The sequence below is a fragment of the Dromaius novaehollandiae genome, chromosome 19 (genome assembly GCF_036370855.1).
Source record: "Dromaius novaehollandiae isolate bDroNov1 chromosome 19, bDroNov1.hap1, whole genome shotgun sequence".
In the NCBI taxonomy this organism is placed as follows: domain Eukaryota; kingdom Metazoa; phylum Chordata; class Aves; order Casuariiformes; family Dromaiidae; genus Dromaius; species Dromaius novaehollandiae.
The window spans coordinates 10,551,729-10,564,080 of record NC_088116.1 but is presented as its reverse complement, the minus strand read 5'-3'; positions in this window follow the sequence as shown (position 1 = coordinate 10,564,080).

Here is a 12,352-nt window from a genome sequence, read left to right as displayed (position 1 = left end):
CTCCTCTTTAAACAAATATCCTGTCTTCCTGAACAAGGGACGTCAGCTGTAAAGTGCTGCTCCAGGCTTGGCCACCTCCAGGCAGGGCTGGGGAACAGCCAGCAAACCCCCCTCTGCCATACGCTGAATCCAGCATGCATTTGGCCAGGATTTTGACAGTGAAGAGCCAAATACTGATTTGTCCTGAGCCCCTACCATCCCTAGGACTTCACTAGCCTGAATCAACACTATAGAAAAAAATCATCTAAGGGAGGTAGGTTCAATAACACCCAGAGACATGTCACTCAGTACTTCACCTTGGAAGTATGACTGGAGGATCCATCTGACCTATAATGCAAACCCAAACAGATCAAACTCTCTCCGATATTTATCTGTGACACTAGTGAAACGCATGGAGTCAGGCAGCAAAACACAAGGAAAAACTATCCTGTTGATAATCTGACAATCTGCCTTTGCTCCTCGCGTTGCATAAATCAGGAGGGGCAGCCTTCCTCCCACTGCTCGCGTGATGGGATCCTTGCTAATTTTTCACATGTAGCATCAAGAATGCAGCAGTGAGGGAGCGGGTGAGACAGTCGTCAGGCACACACAATAGCAGATCTGCAGCTCTCAGGCTCAAGGCTTCCCCACAGCGGCAGCTCCGTGCTCATGAACGCTCGAAGTGCATCCCTAATGATCTCGCCCAGCTGCAGCAGACAGTACGGAGTTTGCGGCTGGTTATCAGGCACGACGGTGGACTAGCAGCCCCGCTGTGTCACTGAGAAGCCCCAGCAACTTGTGAATGGAGCCTCTGTTTGGGATCCTTATCATCTTCACTGTGGTTATTATAGCTTTGTAACAAGCAGAAGGAAATCCAAGGAACTGATCTATAGCTCCTTTGCTTGTACGAGCAGAGAGGAATGAATTCAGGGCATTCCCAGTGCTCCCACAGCTCTGTATCTTCTCCCATTTGGGCTCCCCAATCCCCTTGTTTGTGACCCTGCAGAAAAGAGGGTCCCAGAACAGGCAGAAATGGCAAAATGAAAGAGGGAGTTCCAAATTTAGAAGGTACCTCTGTCCACCTGGAGCAAATATTTATTGCTCCTAGCGGCACAAAGGCATTTATTTTTTTCCCCAAGTTAGGCTAAGCAGCTAGTGCTCAGTGAGGTCCATTTTCTTACTGATTCTGTGTCACAGCCAGGCCCTACGAGAATGTCCATATAAGCATGGTAGCTTGAGGCTCCCTGCTGCCAGGATAGCCCTGGAGCCCAGCAAGCTGTCTCAGCAGGCAGGGAAGCCTGGGCCCAGCTGCGGGAAGAAGCTTGAATTTGAGCTCAATACTACAGGAATTATTGCATAGTGCAGCAAACTACATTCAGACACAGGTAACAAAGGTAAGGTAGCCATAGCCTAATTGTAATCTTTACAGGCAGCTAAAAAAAAGTATGTTAATATTCCTGTGCACTTTGCCAGTGTAAGTCCCATCCAAAATAAGGACCCCATTTTGCTTCTGAGAGCGCAGGCAATTATTTGCTTGCAACGTAATCTGAATAGCTACCGCTCTAAATTTTCCAACTAACAACTCATTGATCATCAACCAGGCAGGAAAAATATCAGCTCAAACTGTAAATGTTCATGAAATTTATGGTCATAGAACGCTCTAAAGAAAACTCTACCGCAGCCTTCCCTCGAGCATTCCTGCAACACCTCCTGCCTCCAGCCGACTCCAGTAATGCAGCACAGACCTCTGCTTCTCAACCAAAAAGGCAACCCCGTTCACCGGCACGCGGTAAAGGCTGTTTTCTCCCATCGGCACAGGCATCAGAGGGGAACACCAGACTTCATCAGTTGTTGCATTGATGTCCAAAACCATTGCTGTAAAAACTAACTATAGCCCTAAAGTTTTGTGTAAATGAACATAAATTATTACTTCAAGCATGCAAACAGCAAACCTGCTTATAAGATTTATTATTGTCAAGCTGGGCAATTACAGCATGGAGTCAAGTTTGTGTTTTAATAAATGAAGTACCAAAGCTCTTGCCAAAAAAAAGGAAAAAAGAATTAAGTCAAACTTAATCTGATCCAGATGGGCTGCCCCAGGTTTTACCCAGCATGGCACTGGTTTGATAAGAGCGCTGGGTCTTCTGCCCAAAACGGGGACGGCTGCCCCCCTACCTGAGGAAATGACACGCTTCAGAATTCACACCGAAAGAAGATGCAACAGATCTTTAAATGACACAAATTAAAAATTAATTACCTCTTTGGGTTTTTTGTTATGTGACTGTTTTTGTGCTCAGGCGATTAACTGTCAGCAGGGTGGCCACCAGCAGAATCCAGCCATGCCGCAACCCCATGAAATGGCAGGTGTGCACAACACCACCGAAACAGCTGGCAGCAAGACTCTCCAGGACAGCTCGGAGAAAGGTGAGAACATCCTCCTCGATCTGCTTCATTTGCAAAAGAAAAACGGTGACGTGACACCTTCTGCCAAAGTAACTGAACTGTGCGAGAGAGGTACTATGTTCTGTACCCTTTTCTCTTCTACATGAGTGCAAGAGAAATACAATGAGCATCATCCTCCACTAGACACTGCCCCAGTGAGCAGCACAGCTTAGTTTGTCTTCCTTCCCTTGTGCAGACATACAGGTCCCATGCTGTCAATAAAGCCCTGCTCAAAGCTTTTTTGGTCTTTCGCCTGCTCCCACAGCTCTGGTATCGCTGGTGACCGTGCTCTGCTTTGTCCTGCTGCCCAGGGATCGGGCAGACTGGTGCTAACCAACTGCCCGCTTGCCAAACAGCTCGAATCCGGACCAGGGATCTAGCAGCTGGGTTATTTGGTTCCTGGATTGGTTTTGTCTTTTGTGGTAAAAGGATCTTCTGGACTGAGTCCATCAAAAACACAAGGATACTCCAGCGCTGCCCCATATTATGTCACTCTCTAGTCTGTTTGCACCTCAATGTCAAATGAAGCAACTCCTGCTTTCTCCTCTTCCTTTTGCTCTTCTTACTAAGAATACCTCTCTTGGGGACAGCAAGTCCCATTTTGCTGTTTTTCATCCCCTGATCTCAATAACCACCACCACAGCACTGATAAAAAGACCAACAAGAGAGCTGGGACTCCCACACGTTGGCAAGGCAACTCACTCAGCTCTGTCGCACCTTGGGCTGGGCCAGAGGATGGGGACAGATGGCAGGCTGAAAACTGGCTATTCCACACTTCTCACCACCACTAAAAATCTACTTTTTAAAATCTAAAAAAAGGGGGAAATAATGTCCCTGACCTGGCAATTTCTGACTTCCGTCATTTAACTTTTTCCAAAGCACCTCATCTTGCCATCATATTCCTGCCTTGCTACTTGTCTCAGCGTTCAGGGTCACAAGCGAATGAGACACATCTGCTTTCTATTTAAACCAGTGAGGAAATATTTATGCTGCAAGAGAACTTGTGGTTTTGCTCGCAGTGTCAGAGGAGGCCATTCAATGCACAGCAGGAGACTCCAGGGCACCTGCAGATAGCGAGCTGGGCTGGAGAAACTTCTCTGTATTTAAGCAGCTGGCAGCAAGCCATTAATCGTGTCGGAGTTTTTGCCTTCAGTAGGTGGTTTCACTCCACTGGAGCCCAGCATCATGGGGGGGAGAGGGAAGGAAAAACAGAAAGGCATCGCTGGTGTATACCCAGTACTGTGATATGCTAGTTAAGTTCTAAATTATGTTTTTAATTACTTGGCATGATTTATTGAGACAGCGTCTCAAGGTCATAAAGCACCGTGAAGTGACACAACTTGCCTGCCAGCTTGAATCTCTGCCACTGAAGCGCTCCCTTCTCCTCTGTTTCTCTCATGCTCCTTGTGCCTCCTAAACTCAACAGCTCTTGTATTTCATCCCTGCTTCCACAGGTCCCTACCTTTCTCTGGAGGCATTTATTACTTCATCTGTTTCTGGAAAGCACAAAGAACAGCCCCATAATCCACAAAACTTGTCCTGCACCTGCCCAAAATAAGCAATATGCTGGTCAAGCCCCTGCCCAGTCCTACTTGGCCCTGCAGAACTGTAAAGCCAGATTCAGTGACTTCGGGGTACACTGGGAGCTCGCTTTGCACCCAGTGCGTAATCCCGTGTGATGACACACCCAACTAAAGACACTGCCACTCTCGGCACCCTTGGGAAGGCGTTCGTGCCCTTGCTGTGGCAGAACAGCGCAACGTGGCAAGGAAGAGGCTGTGGAATCCAACCATGATGCATTTTAAGGCTGCCATGAATAATTAAGGGAGCTCATTAATTAATAAAAAGAAAATGAAATTGAAAAAGCAGGAGGAGAGGGGCAACAAATACCCGCTGGGGGATAATAAGTATGTCCTACACTGCAGCTTACACAGACTGAAGTCTTTTAGGGAGAGTTAAAGTGGCTTTGTGGTTTGAGCTAGAGAAACAAATCTTAGCTGGAAGAAAAACCTGCTGGGAATAACAAAGCTGCTTCCTAAATCTAAGTTACACTTGGGAAGATTTTTCAAGATTTACACACTCAACTGAGAACAACATGGGATGTATACAGATATATATGTGTATTTCTCAAATATACGAGGAAAAAAAGGGATCTAGCTGGTGCCTGAGGTTGGCTTGCACCAACAAGTCTTCGGGGAAGAGATAAAATACAGCAATGCTGGGAAAAATATCTCCCATTAATTAGATCATTATTAGTCTCTTATGGCTCAAACATGGGCAGCTTTGAAACCCTAGCTGCTATCAAAGAAAAGATTTACAGAAGTTCCACAAAGACAGAGAGAAACAATAAAGGCTGCTAATATCCCAGTGGGCTAAGAGTTGGGAGAGTACACTAACTGCAAGTTACTAATTAAAGCAGCTTTGAAATCAGAAGCTTAAATCTGTGCTAAACAGCAACACGGTGCTTTGGGCCACAGTTTCAAACGCGGAGATGAAACATGCCAAACGCGCACACCCGGGCACAGACGAGCCGTTCCAAAAGGAAAGTGGGAAATTGCAGGTGCAGCCGAACGCTTGTGAGCGCACGATTACCCGGGGGGCGGTTGCGACTGCATATTTCATACGCACAATTACCTCTTTGCACCCTTGCCTGCATATTTTTGTATGCCATTTAAATGCCTACTTCCAAGTGTATGACTTTAGCGTCCAAAAACACAAAACCTGCCCCAAGTGCTGATCCTGAATATCTAGCAGGCGTCAAGGTTTCAAACAGGTGAAAGGGCTGTTCTGTCTCAGATGACTGACACACTGCCCGGGCGCTTTGCTGCTGACGACTTCTCGCCTCCGGAATTTTTCCCTTGGAAGCTCCGGAGCGCAGCTGGCGAGCCGTGCCGCGCAGGCGCGGGCAGAGCAGCCACGCGTCTATCCTACAGGACGGAAACGCAGAGAAGGGGTACAGAACGAAGGTGAAGCCTGTGACCTCGTCAGATCAGGAAAAGGGAAAGCAATACAGGTTATTGCACTAAAGGGCTATCTTTGGCCGTCAAACAGCCTGACGTTTGCTCTGGTTTCAAATAGTTATAATCTGTTGTGAAATATCCTTTGGATTTCAGTGCCGGCGGCGCTGTGGAGATGCGGGGTGTGCGGCTGAGCGGGAGGAGGAGGATGCACGAGTACGGTCAGCCCGCCTCAGCCAGCCGCCCCGCAGAGCCTGCCCGGCACAGCCGCCGGGGCCCAGGCCGGGCCTCCCTGGGAAAGAAGCATCCTTATTTTCAACCCCAGTTAGCAAAGCCTCTACCATGAAACAAATACAATGCACATTTGATGCAAAACATATTTAACTGGGATGGCTGAAAGGTCGGGGCAGGGGAGGGGGGGAAGCAGCCAATAATAAGATAATATCTTCAATAAAACTTATTTTCTGCATGGCTATACACCATAATAGCTGTTTAATAACACCCAGCAACCTACATGAAAGTAGCTAGTAAAGAAGCCTTTGTTCCTCAGCCCAGGGCCAACAGCACCAATATTTCTAAGTTTTCCTCCCACAGCCTAAGAGACTCAAAGCTGGATTAACTTTCAAAACTCCCCTGTCCTCAGGTTTCAGTGGTCTGACTCCACAGTAGCTGCATCCCCCACTCCCAGGAAAAGGTATTAATCTGAAAATGTGTCCAATGTAATACCTGTAACTAAAAAGGTGCTGGGGGAAGAGATTGTTGGGTTGCGTTTTATTTGTGGAACTTCAATTATACTGTAGCAATCTGCTGTGCCTTCAAGAAAGAGCAAAAGAAGCGAACAGAACTTAAAATACCATAGTAAAGAATGGATATCAGTTGCAGAAAAGGTACAGAGTTTTTCATTACTATTCCATAGTAGTTTTAAAAGACTGCATAAATCTAACAATTGATGGATGAAATAAAAAAAGATATATTGCTACCTGATAGGGGAAAAATATCTGTCCAAGGCTGCAATGATTTATAAATATAAGTAATCAATAGCAGTAGGTTCATATCAGTTTTACATCTAATTTAAACTTTCAGGTCTCAGCGTACTCGTTAAATAATATAATAGATTTACATATTTTAATTATATTTTATGGATTCTGAACATAATGTAATTAAAAGGGCTTTTCAGCAGAGATGATTAATGAACAGGGCATCCAGACATGCCGCACAGCCATTGTGTGGAATGGACTTCGGTGCGATACGAGCTCAAGCCCCGATCTGCACAGCAGTAGATTCACCTGCAGGTACAACCAGCTGCATTTAACAACTGTGCAAGCACTGATATTGGAGCCAAAGGCAACTAGAGTCCACAGCAAAGGAACAAACCCTTCTGGCTTTTAGCTCGTCCCTTAGAAATCAGTTACACCAGGAACATAACAAGACATAGGGAAATACTTAGGAAAGCATAATACCACTGATACTCCTAACAGAAACCTCCTAACAGAGCATTTGTCCCACGGAGCAGGACTGTATGAAGTATAGAAAGAATATTTCAGCTTTTGTACCAAGGACTTACCGAGGTGACATGCCTTAGATCACACGGAGCACTGCTCACCTGCCACTCTGCAAACACTCAGCTGTGTTATATGTCTTACAGATGGGAAACTGAGCCCCAGAAGAGGGGGAAGCAACTTGCCCAAGGTCCTAGAGCAGACAGTGACACAGCAAGGACTAGGGACACGGCTCCCTAAATCCGCCTTTCTTCTCCAGGCTGAACAATGCGAGTTGACAAAAGGCTGGTGGACCCAAAGCTGCTTTTTCCAATTGTATCAGACCAGCTAATAAAAGACACTTGATCTGTCTGGAGACTCGCATCCTTAAATTACTGCAACTACAATACCATTGCTACTACTTCCATGTCCAAGTTCTCTCTCAGTAAAATTCAGCTCCCTTGAACCAAGGTAAGAACCTGATGAACCACATCCCCAAGAACTTCAGCAACCAAAATGACTGCTGAATAGAGGAAGTAAAGAATACCAAATTGAGGTAAAAACACAGAGGAAAGGATGTCAGCCTTGCCAGCTCTCATGATTCCATGGAAGGTTCTTTGATACTTCATGTTTCCTCTACAGCTCCAGCTACTTGGATTTGTGGCCAAGGAAATAAAAAAAAAAAATTTTCTAGTCCTCATGACTGTGGAGCAAGATCCCAAAACACAAACTCAGGGCAGTAAAACAAGAAACCCCAGAAGGTGAAGAGAAAACCCCCCAAAATTCATACCTAAAAATACAGCCCAAAATGGTTCTTGTCTCAGTGGAAGCCTCCAGGTGCTACTAAGGTATAAAATACAACCACAGCTCATAACAACACAAGAATAAGCAGTCGCTTGTCTTGTGATTTGTCGGCCCCTAACATTTGAAAGTCTCTGTATGTTGACTTAGTAGTCAATGCTGAATTACTCTCCAGCTTTTTTTTTTCTTATACAAAGCCAATCTCTAGAGTCTACGTCAATACTAAGTCAATAGAGCTCTAAGCAGCCCTAAAATCTATGACATGGGATATTTTGTAGTTTTAAGATTCTTTCACTGATTTAGGGAAATAATTCATTATTCTTTTTCCCTTTCTACTTCCTTTAAAACAGATTTGCCCTTTGCGCCCTTTACTGTTGGGATTTTGTACTGCCTTCCTGCCTCAGTACGCTCTTCCCTTCACAGCAGCCCATGTAGAAGTGGGCACAAGCATGATGCACTGGCTGTCCAGATTTGGAGAGGGCAAAATTTCGGTCACAAGTAGAGTTTGACTTTGGTATTGGGGGGGGGGGGGGGGGGTAGGGGCTGTGAAAGAGGAAGTAGGTAGCCAAAGCAATCAGCAGCAGCGCTTAGGCGGTACAGTGAGGAGAGGGCAACACTCCCTCAGCAGTCTTGCCATCCCGATCTCCAGTTACATTTTCCGGGGTTATTCAAAACGCTCAATGCTTTCTACAAGACAGACCCCAGAAATTCCCCTGTTCAGGATGGAATATGCATTCCCTGATTTGCCATTGCTTTCAGTGGCTTCCACATACTTTTTCCCATTGTATTTTTCCCCTTACTGCGAACTGCTGAGACTCCTGACACACAGGTAGAACACAATTTCGGCTCGGCCTGACACAGGGGCAGACACAAGCAGTAAAAACACCCCTGGTATTTGTGTTTTCACCTGAGTCTACCTGTGTGACTGAAATTTGATTCCGTTTTCTGGTAGAGGCAGGCCCAGTGAGACTCTGAATGTGTGTTATATGTTAACAGTCCACAGACCTCTCCAAGCTGAGAGTTAGTTTAAACAAACCTGAGCTGGGCTTCAGGCAACCCAACTGGGACAACTGGGCAAACTATGAATAGCTTCCATTGACTGCTTTGGACTGTTTCATAGGAAATGTTCACATCCAGCAAGATTTTTCCTACTATTACTCAAGCTGAATTAAACCTTATTCTGCAGAAAACACCACTGTAATGAGTGACTGATGAGAATGCACAGCTTGGGGTTGGCAAAGTCGGCAGATGTTTGCTTTTGATTTTCACATATTCTTAGTCCTTCACCGAAGCAGTATGCTGGCCTTTCAGTCACAGAGTATTGGTCTGGACTTGTGACTAGTGATTTAATACGCCTACGTTACCTTCTACCCTCAAGGAATTCTTTCCCAATCACAAAACATGTTTATTTTCTTCCTTGAGTAATTCTTTGGTTTTGGTCCTAATACCAGTTGCCCTGAATATTCACACAGATGACATTTTAGTTCCACAGATTTTCCTGAAAAAGTGGATTTTGTATGAAGCATATAATGCGGTTAGACCACAACAAGGTTGGGAATTTCACCCCTTCTTCCCCCTGCAAAGTCAACCTGTAATGGCTGAAACAGGCATCAACTAAGAGATATTCCAAAACAGGACACTTCCTTTCCAAGAGGACAGCACAAGATCCACTTGTATGGATTTACATGGTGCTTGTGTTCTAGCTCTCTGCTTGAGCAGTCTCTCCCTCTTACAAGAGTAAGTACTAATGCATTTTTACATATACATCAGCTAATCAAGGTCAGTCCTAGGGTTACATCTATATCCACTACCAGATCGGTTGTGCTTAAACATCCAACTAGTTGAGACTGTCAGCTTTGACCTCTAAACAAGGTCTTTCCTCCTCCTGCTCAGTTCTACCTTCAAATCATAAAGCAGGTTTATCTTCTCTGAAGAACCTGAATGCATCACTTTCCCATTATTGTCCATGCTGTTACCATCGGAAACTTATCCCCAGGGTCTCATCTCTGAGATGGCATCCCTGTTCCCTTCAGCCTTGGCTCCACTTCCAACTCACTGATGTCTCTGCATCTGCTCAGTAAACAGTGTTCTGTATAATGTAAAACATGAGCATCTCATATACTGATAAAATTACCTCTGTGCTTACACAGCTACTTAATTCCATTTTGCCATTGATTTGTCATTTTAAAGTTAAATAATAAACATGGATTGTAGCCAGGATACTGAGTGCTGCTTCTCTCCCTCTAGTTTTCGATTTATGTGTTTGTTTATTTACTGATATATTTAAGTACTCCCTATTGCATTTCACACGTAATCTGGCAAATCCCGAGGATTTACCTTCACAATTGATTAGAAAAGTCAATGTTGTACAGATAGGATTAAAATGGAAAATATCTAGACACCGTGATGGAATCTACTTATGAAAACTATCATCTCCAAAAGGCTCTCCAGCACTTAAAATCTATGTTGTGTGTCGTCAAACATACTGAGCACATAATACCTCTAACAGGAGATGATTATGTCAATTAAGGAAACACACTTGCCCCTTTTTCCGTTGAGGGGCTGCCTTCTAGGCTTTTCATTCAATCAACACATGGGAAAAGATCATTGTTTTTCATTTGTTGGTACTTTTCTCCTCTTTAAAATTAAATCAGACAGGCTAGTAGGCAATGCTGAGGCAAGCAATGCATTTTGAATATTGTCACTTCAGTAATCTAAATTTAAGAATTCTAAAAGTATCAACATGTGACATTTGGGATTATTTTTTCCTCCTCCCCCTCCCCCCCAACTCCAAACCGTGTATTACATCTTCAGGTTTATTTATTTCTAAAGCAGTGTTTACAACACTTTTAATGCTTTGTGACATGGCAAACTGCTTTTTAGCTTTTTGATTCTCTGTCAGATGGCGAAGCTGGCTTCCTTTTGATCCACTCTCACAACCAGGGAGGAAAGGGGGTGAATTCAGTTATTCACTCACAGCTTGCTTCACAGTGGAATCATTTTCCAGATCATGAAATTGCAGTGCAGAGTGATAAAGAGATTAGGCTGGTGTCAGAGAGCAGATTACAGGGCAGACCAAAGAAAAGAATTAGATCTACTCCTAATGCCATTCCCCTCTAGCTGGGGTCCTGTTGCTGGCCTTCATTGGTGCTGCTGGCTGGCAACATTCAATTCTGGCACGCAGTGCAATCAGTGATTTGAATTCCTAAGAGGGGCTTTGTTTTGTTTTAAGAGGGATGAACTAAAAATAAACAATTGCTCATAGTGAATTTAATGCCAAAAAGGCGGGGAGGGGAGATCGTATGCCTAGGCTGAGAAACACCTAACGAGAGCAAGGCATTAGCTGACCACTGGAATTTGAAGAGCAGTCGATACCGATTGCCTTTGCCTCTTCTGGAAAGGTCAAGTGAGCTGAGAGGATAAGGTGCTGGGGAAAACACCGGTTGTGTGTCTCAGTGCTACAGAGCCAAATACAGCCAGAGACAGACAACACACAGAGACCCACACAACTCTAAGGCACTGGAAAACACCCCAATTAAGCAAAAATTACCATCCCCATTAAGTGGCAGCCATCATCGCTTAATTGCTACCCAGGGAGGTATCCTGATTAAGAGCAGAGGAAGTTTAGCACATCTTATGCAGTGGGTTATTGCTTAGATATGAAAGAGTGGCAGGGGGAGAAAAGGAAAAGCAGAAATAAGAATCAGTCTGGTCTAAAGCTGGGGGGCATTCAATTTTGCTAAATAAAAACCAGAGCTCATGCTGGGCTAGGGATCCACTGTACTGGGGAGTCTTCCTCTCCTCATGCATCAGGACTGGGTCTTGCAGGGACTGGGGTTGGGACACCCCAGTTTTGCCCTTTGGTTGTTCCCAAGCGGGAAAGGAGCAGGAGGCCAGTCTGTGCTAGGCAGGGCCTTGCCCCCGCCCAGGCTGGGCAGCCACCCAGCGCAGGCACACTCCAGCTCCGCGGCGCTCAGGGCATCTCACAAGCACCTTTTTTTTAAATTCAGCTAGCATCAGGCTGGCTCTTCTCAACCTAAATCCCCTGGCCTCAGTGAAGAGCATGGCTTTGTCAAGCTAATGTAAGCACCCCATCCCCCCCTTTAATGCAGCAATTCCTCTTTCTTTGGAAGAGCTTTGACCTTTAAATGAAGGTGTATGCCAAGAAAAATCCAAAGCTTGTTATCGAGACAATCTGTGGCACTGGCTGTGTGGTACTGTCCTCCTGAGGTGATGAATCAGATCTGTCAGTGTCTAGATACTAAGGCCTTTTTTATCCTTGCAAACTCAGGGCTTTCCAAATCTTTAAGCCGGATCAGAGATAGAGCACTACAAGAGCTTACTTAAATCTCAGCAAGTAGGAAAGGGGGTGAGGGGGAGAGAGCTAACATGAAATAAAGAACACCACTTTTTTAAAGATAAAACATAACTCCAGGTACAATAAAAGCCTTTAGAGAACAGAAAAGATCTTTGTCAGGAATGTATCTCATTTAGTCCCATTGTTTCACTGCACGCTTTTCAGAAAGAAAGCCATTTATCTCGCCTTTTGTTTCCCCAGGTCTTTTTCCTCCTTTTCTGATGCCAGTTCTCATTTCATTAGGGAACAGATCACAGATGAGGTGCTAGTCCTGTCCTTCCCCTTGTAGACAGACTTTAGAAATAGGGTATTCAGAAAAAAGAAAACATACATTCTCA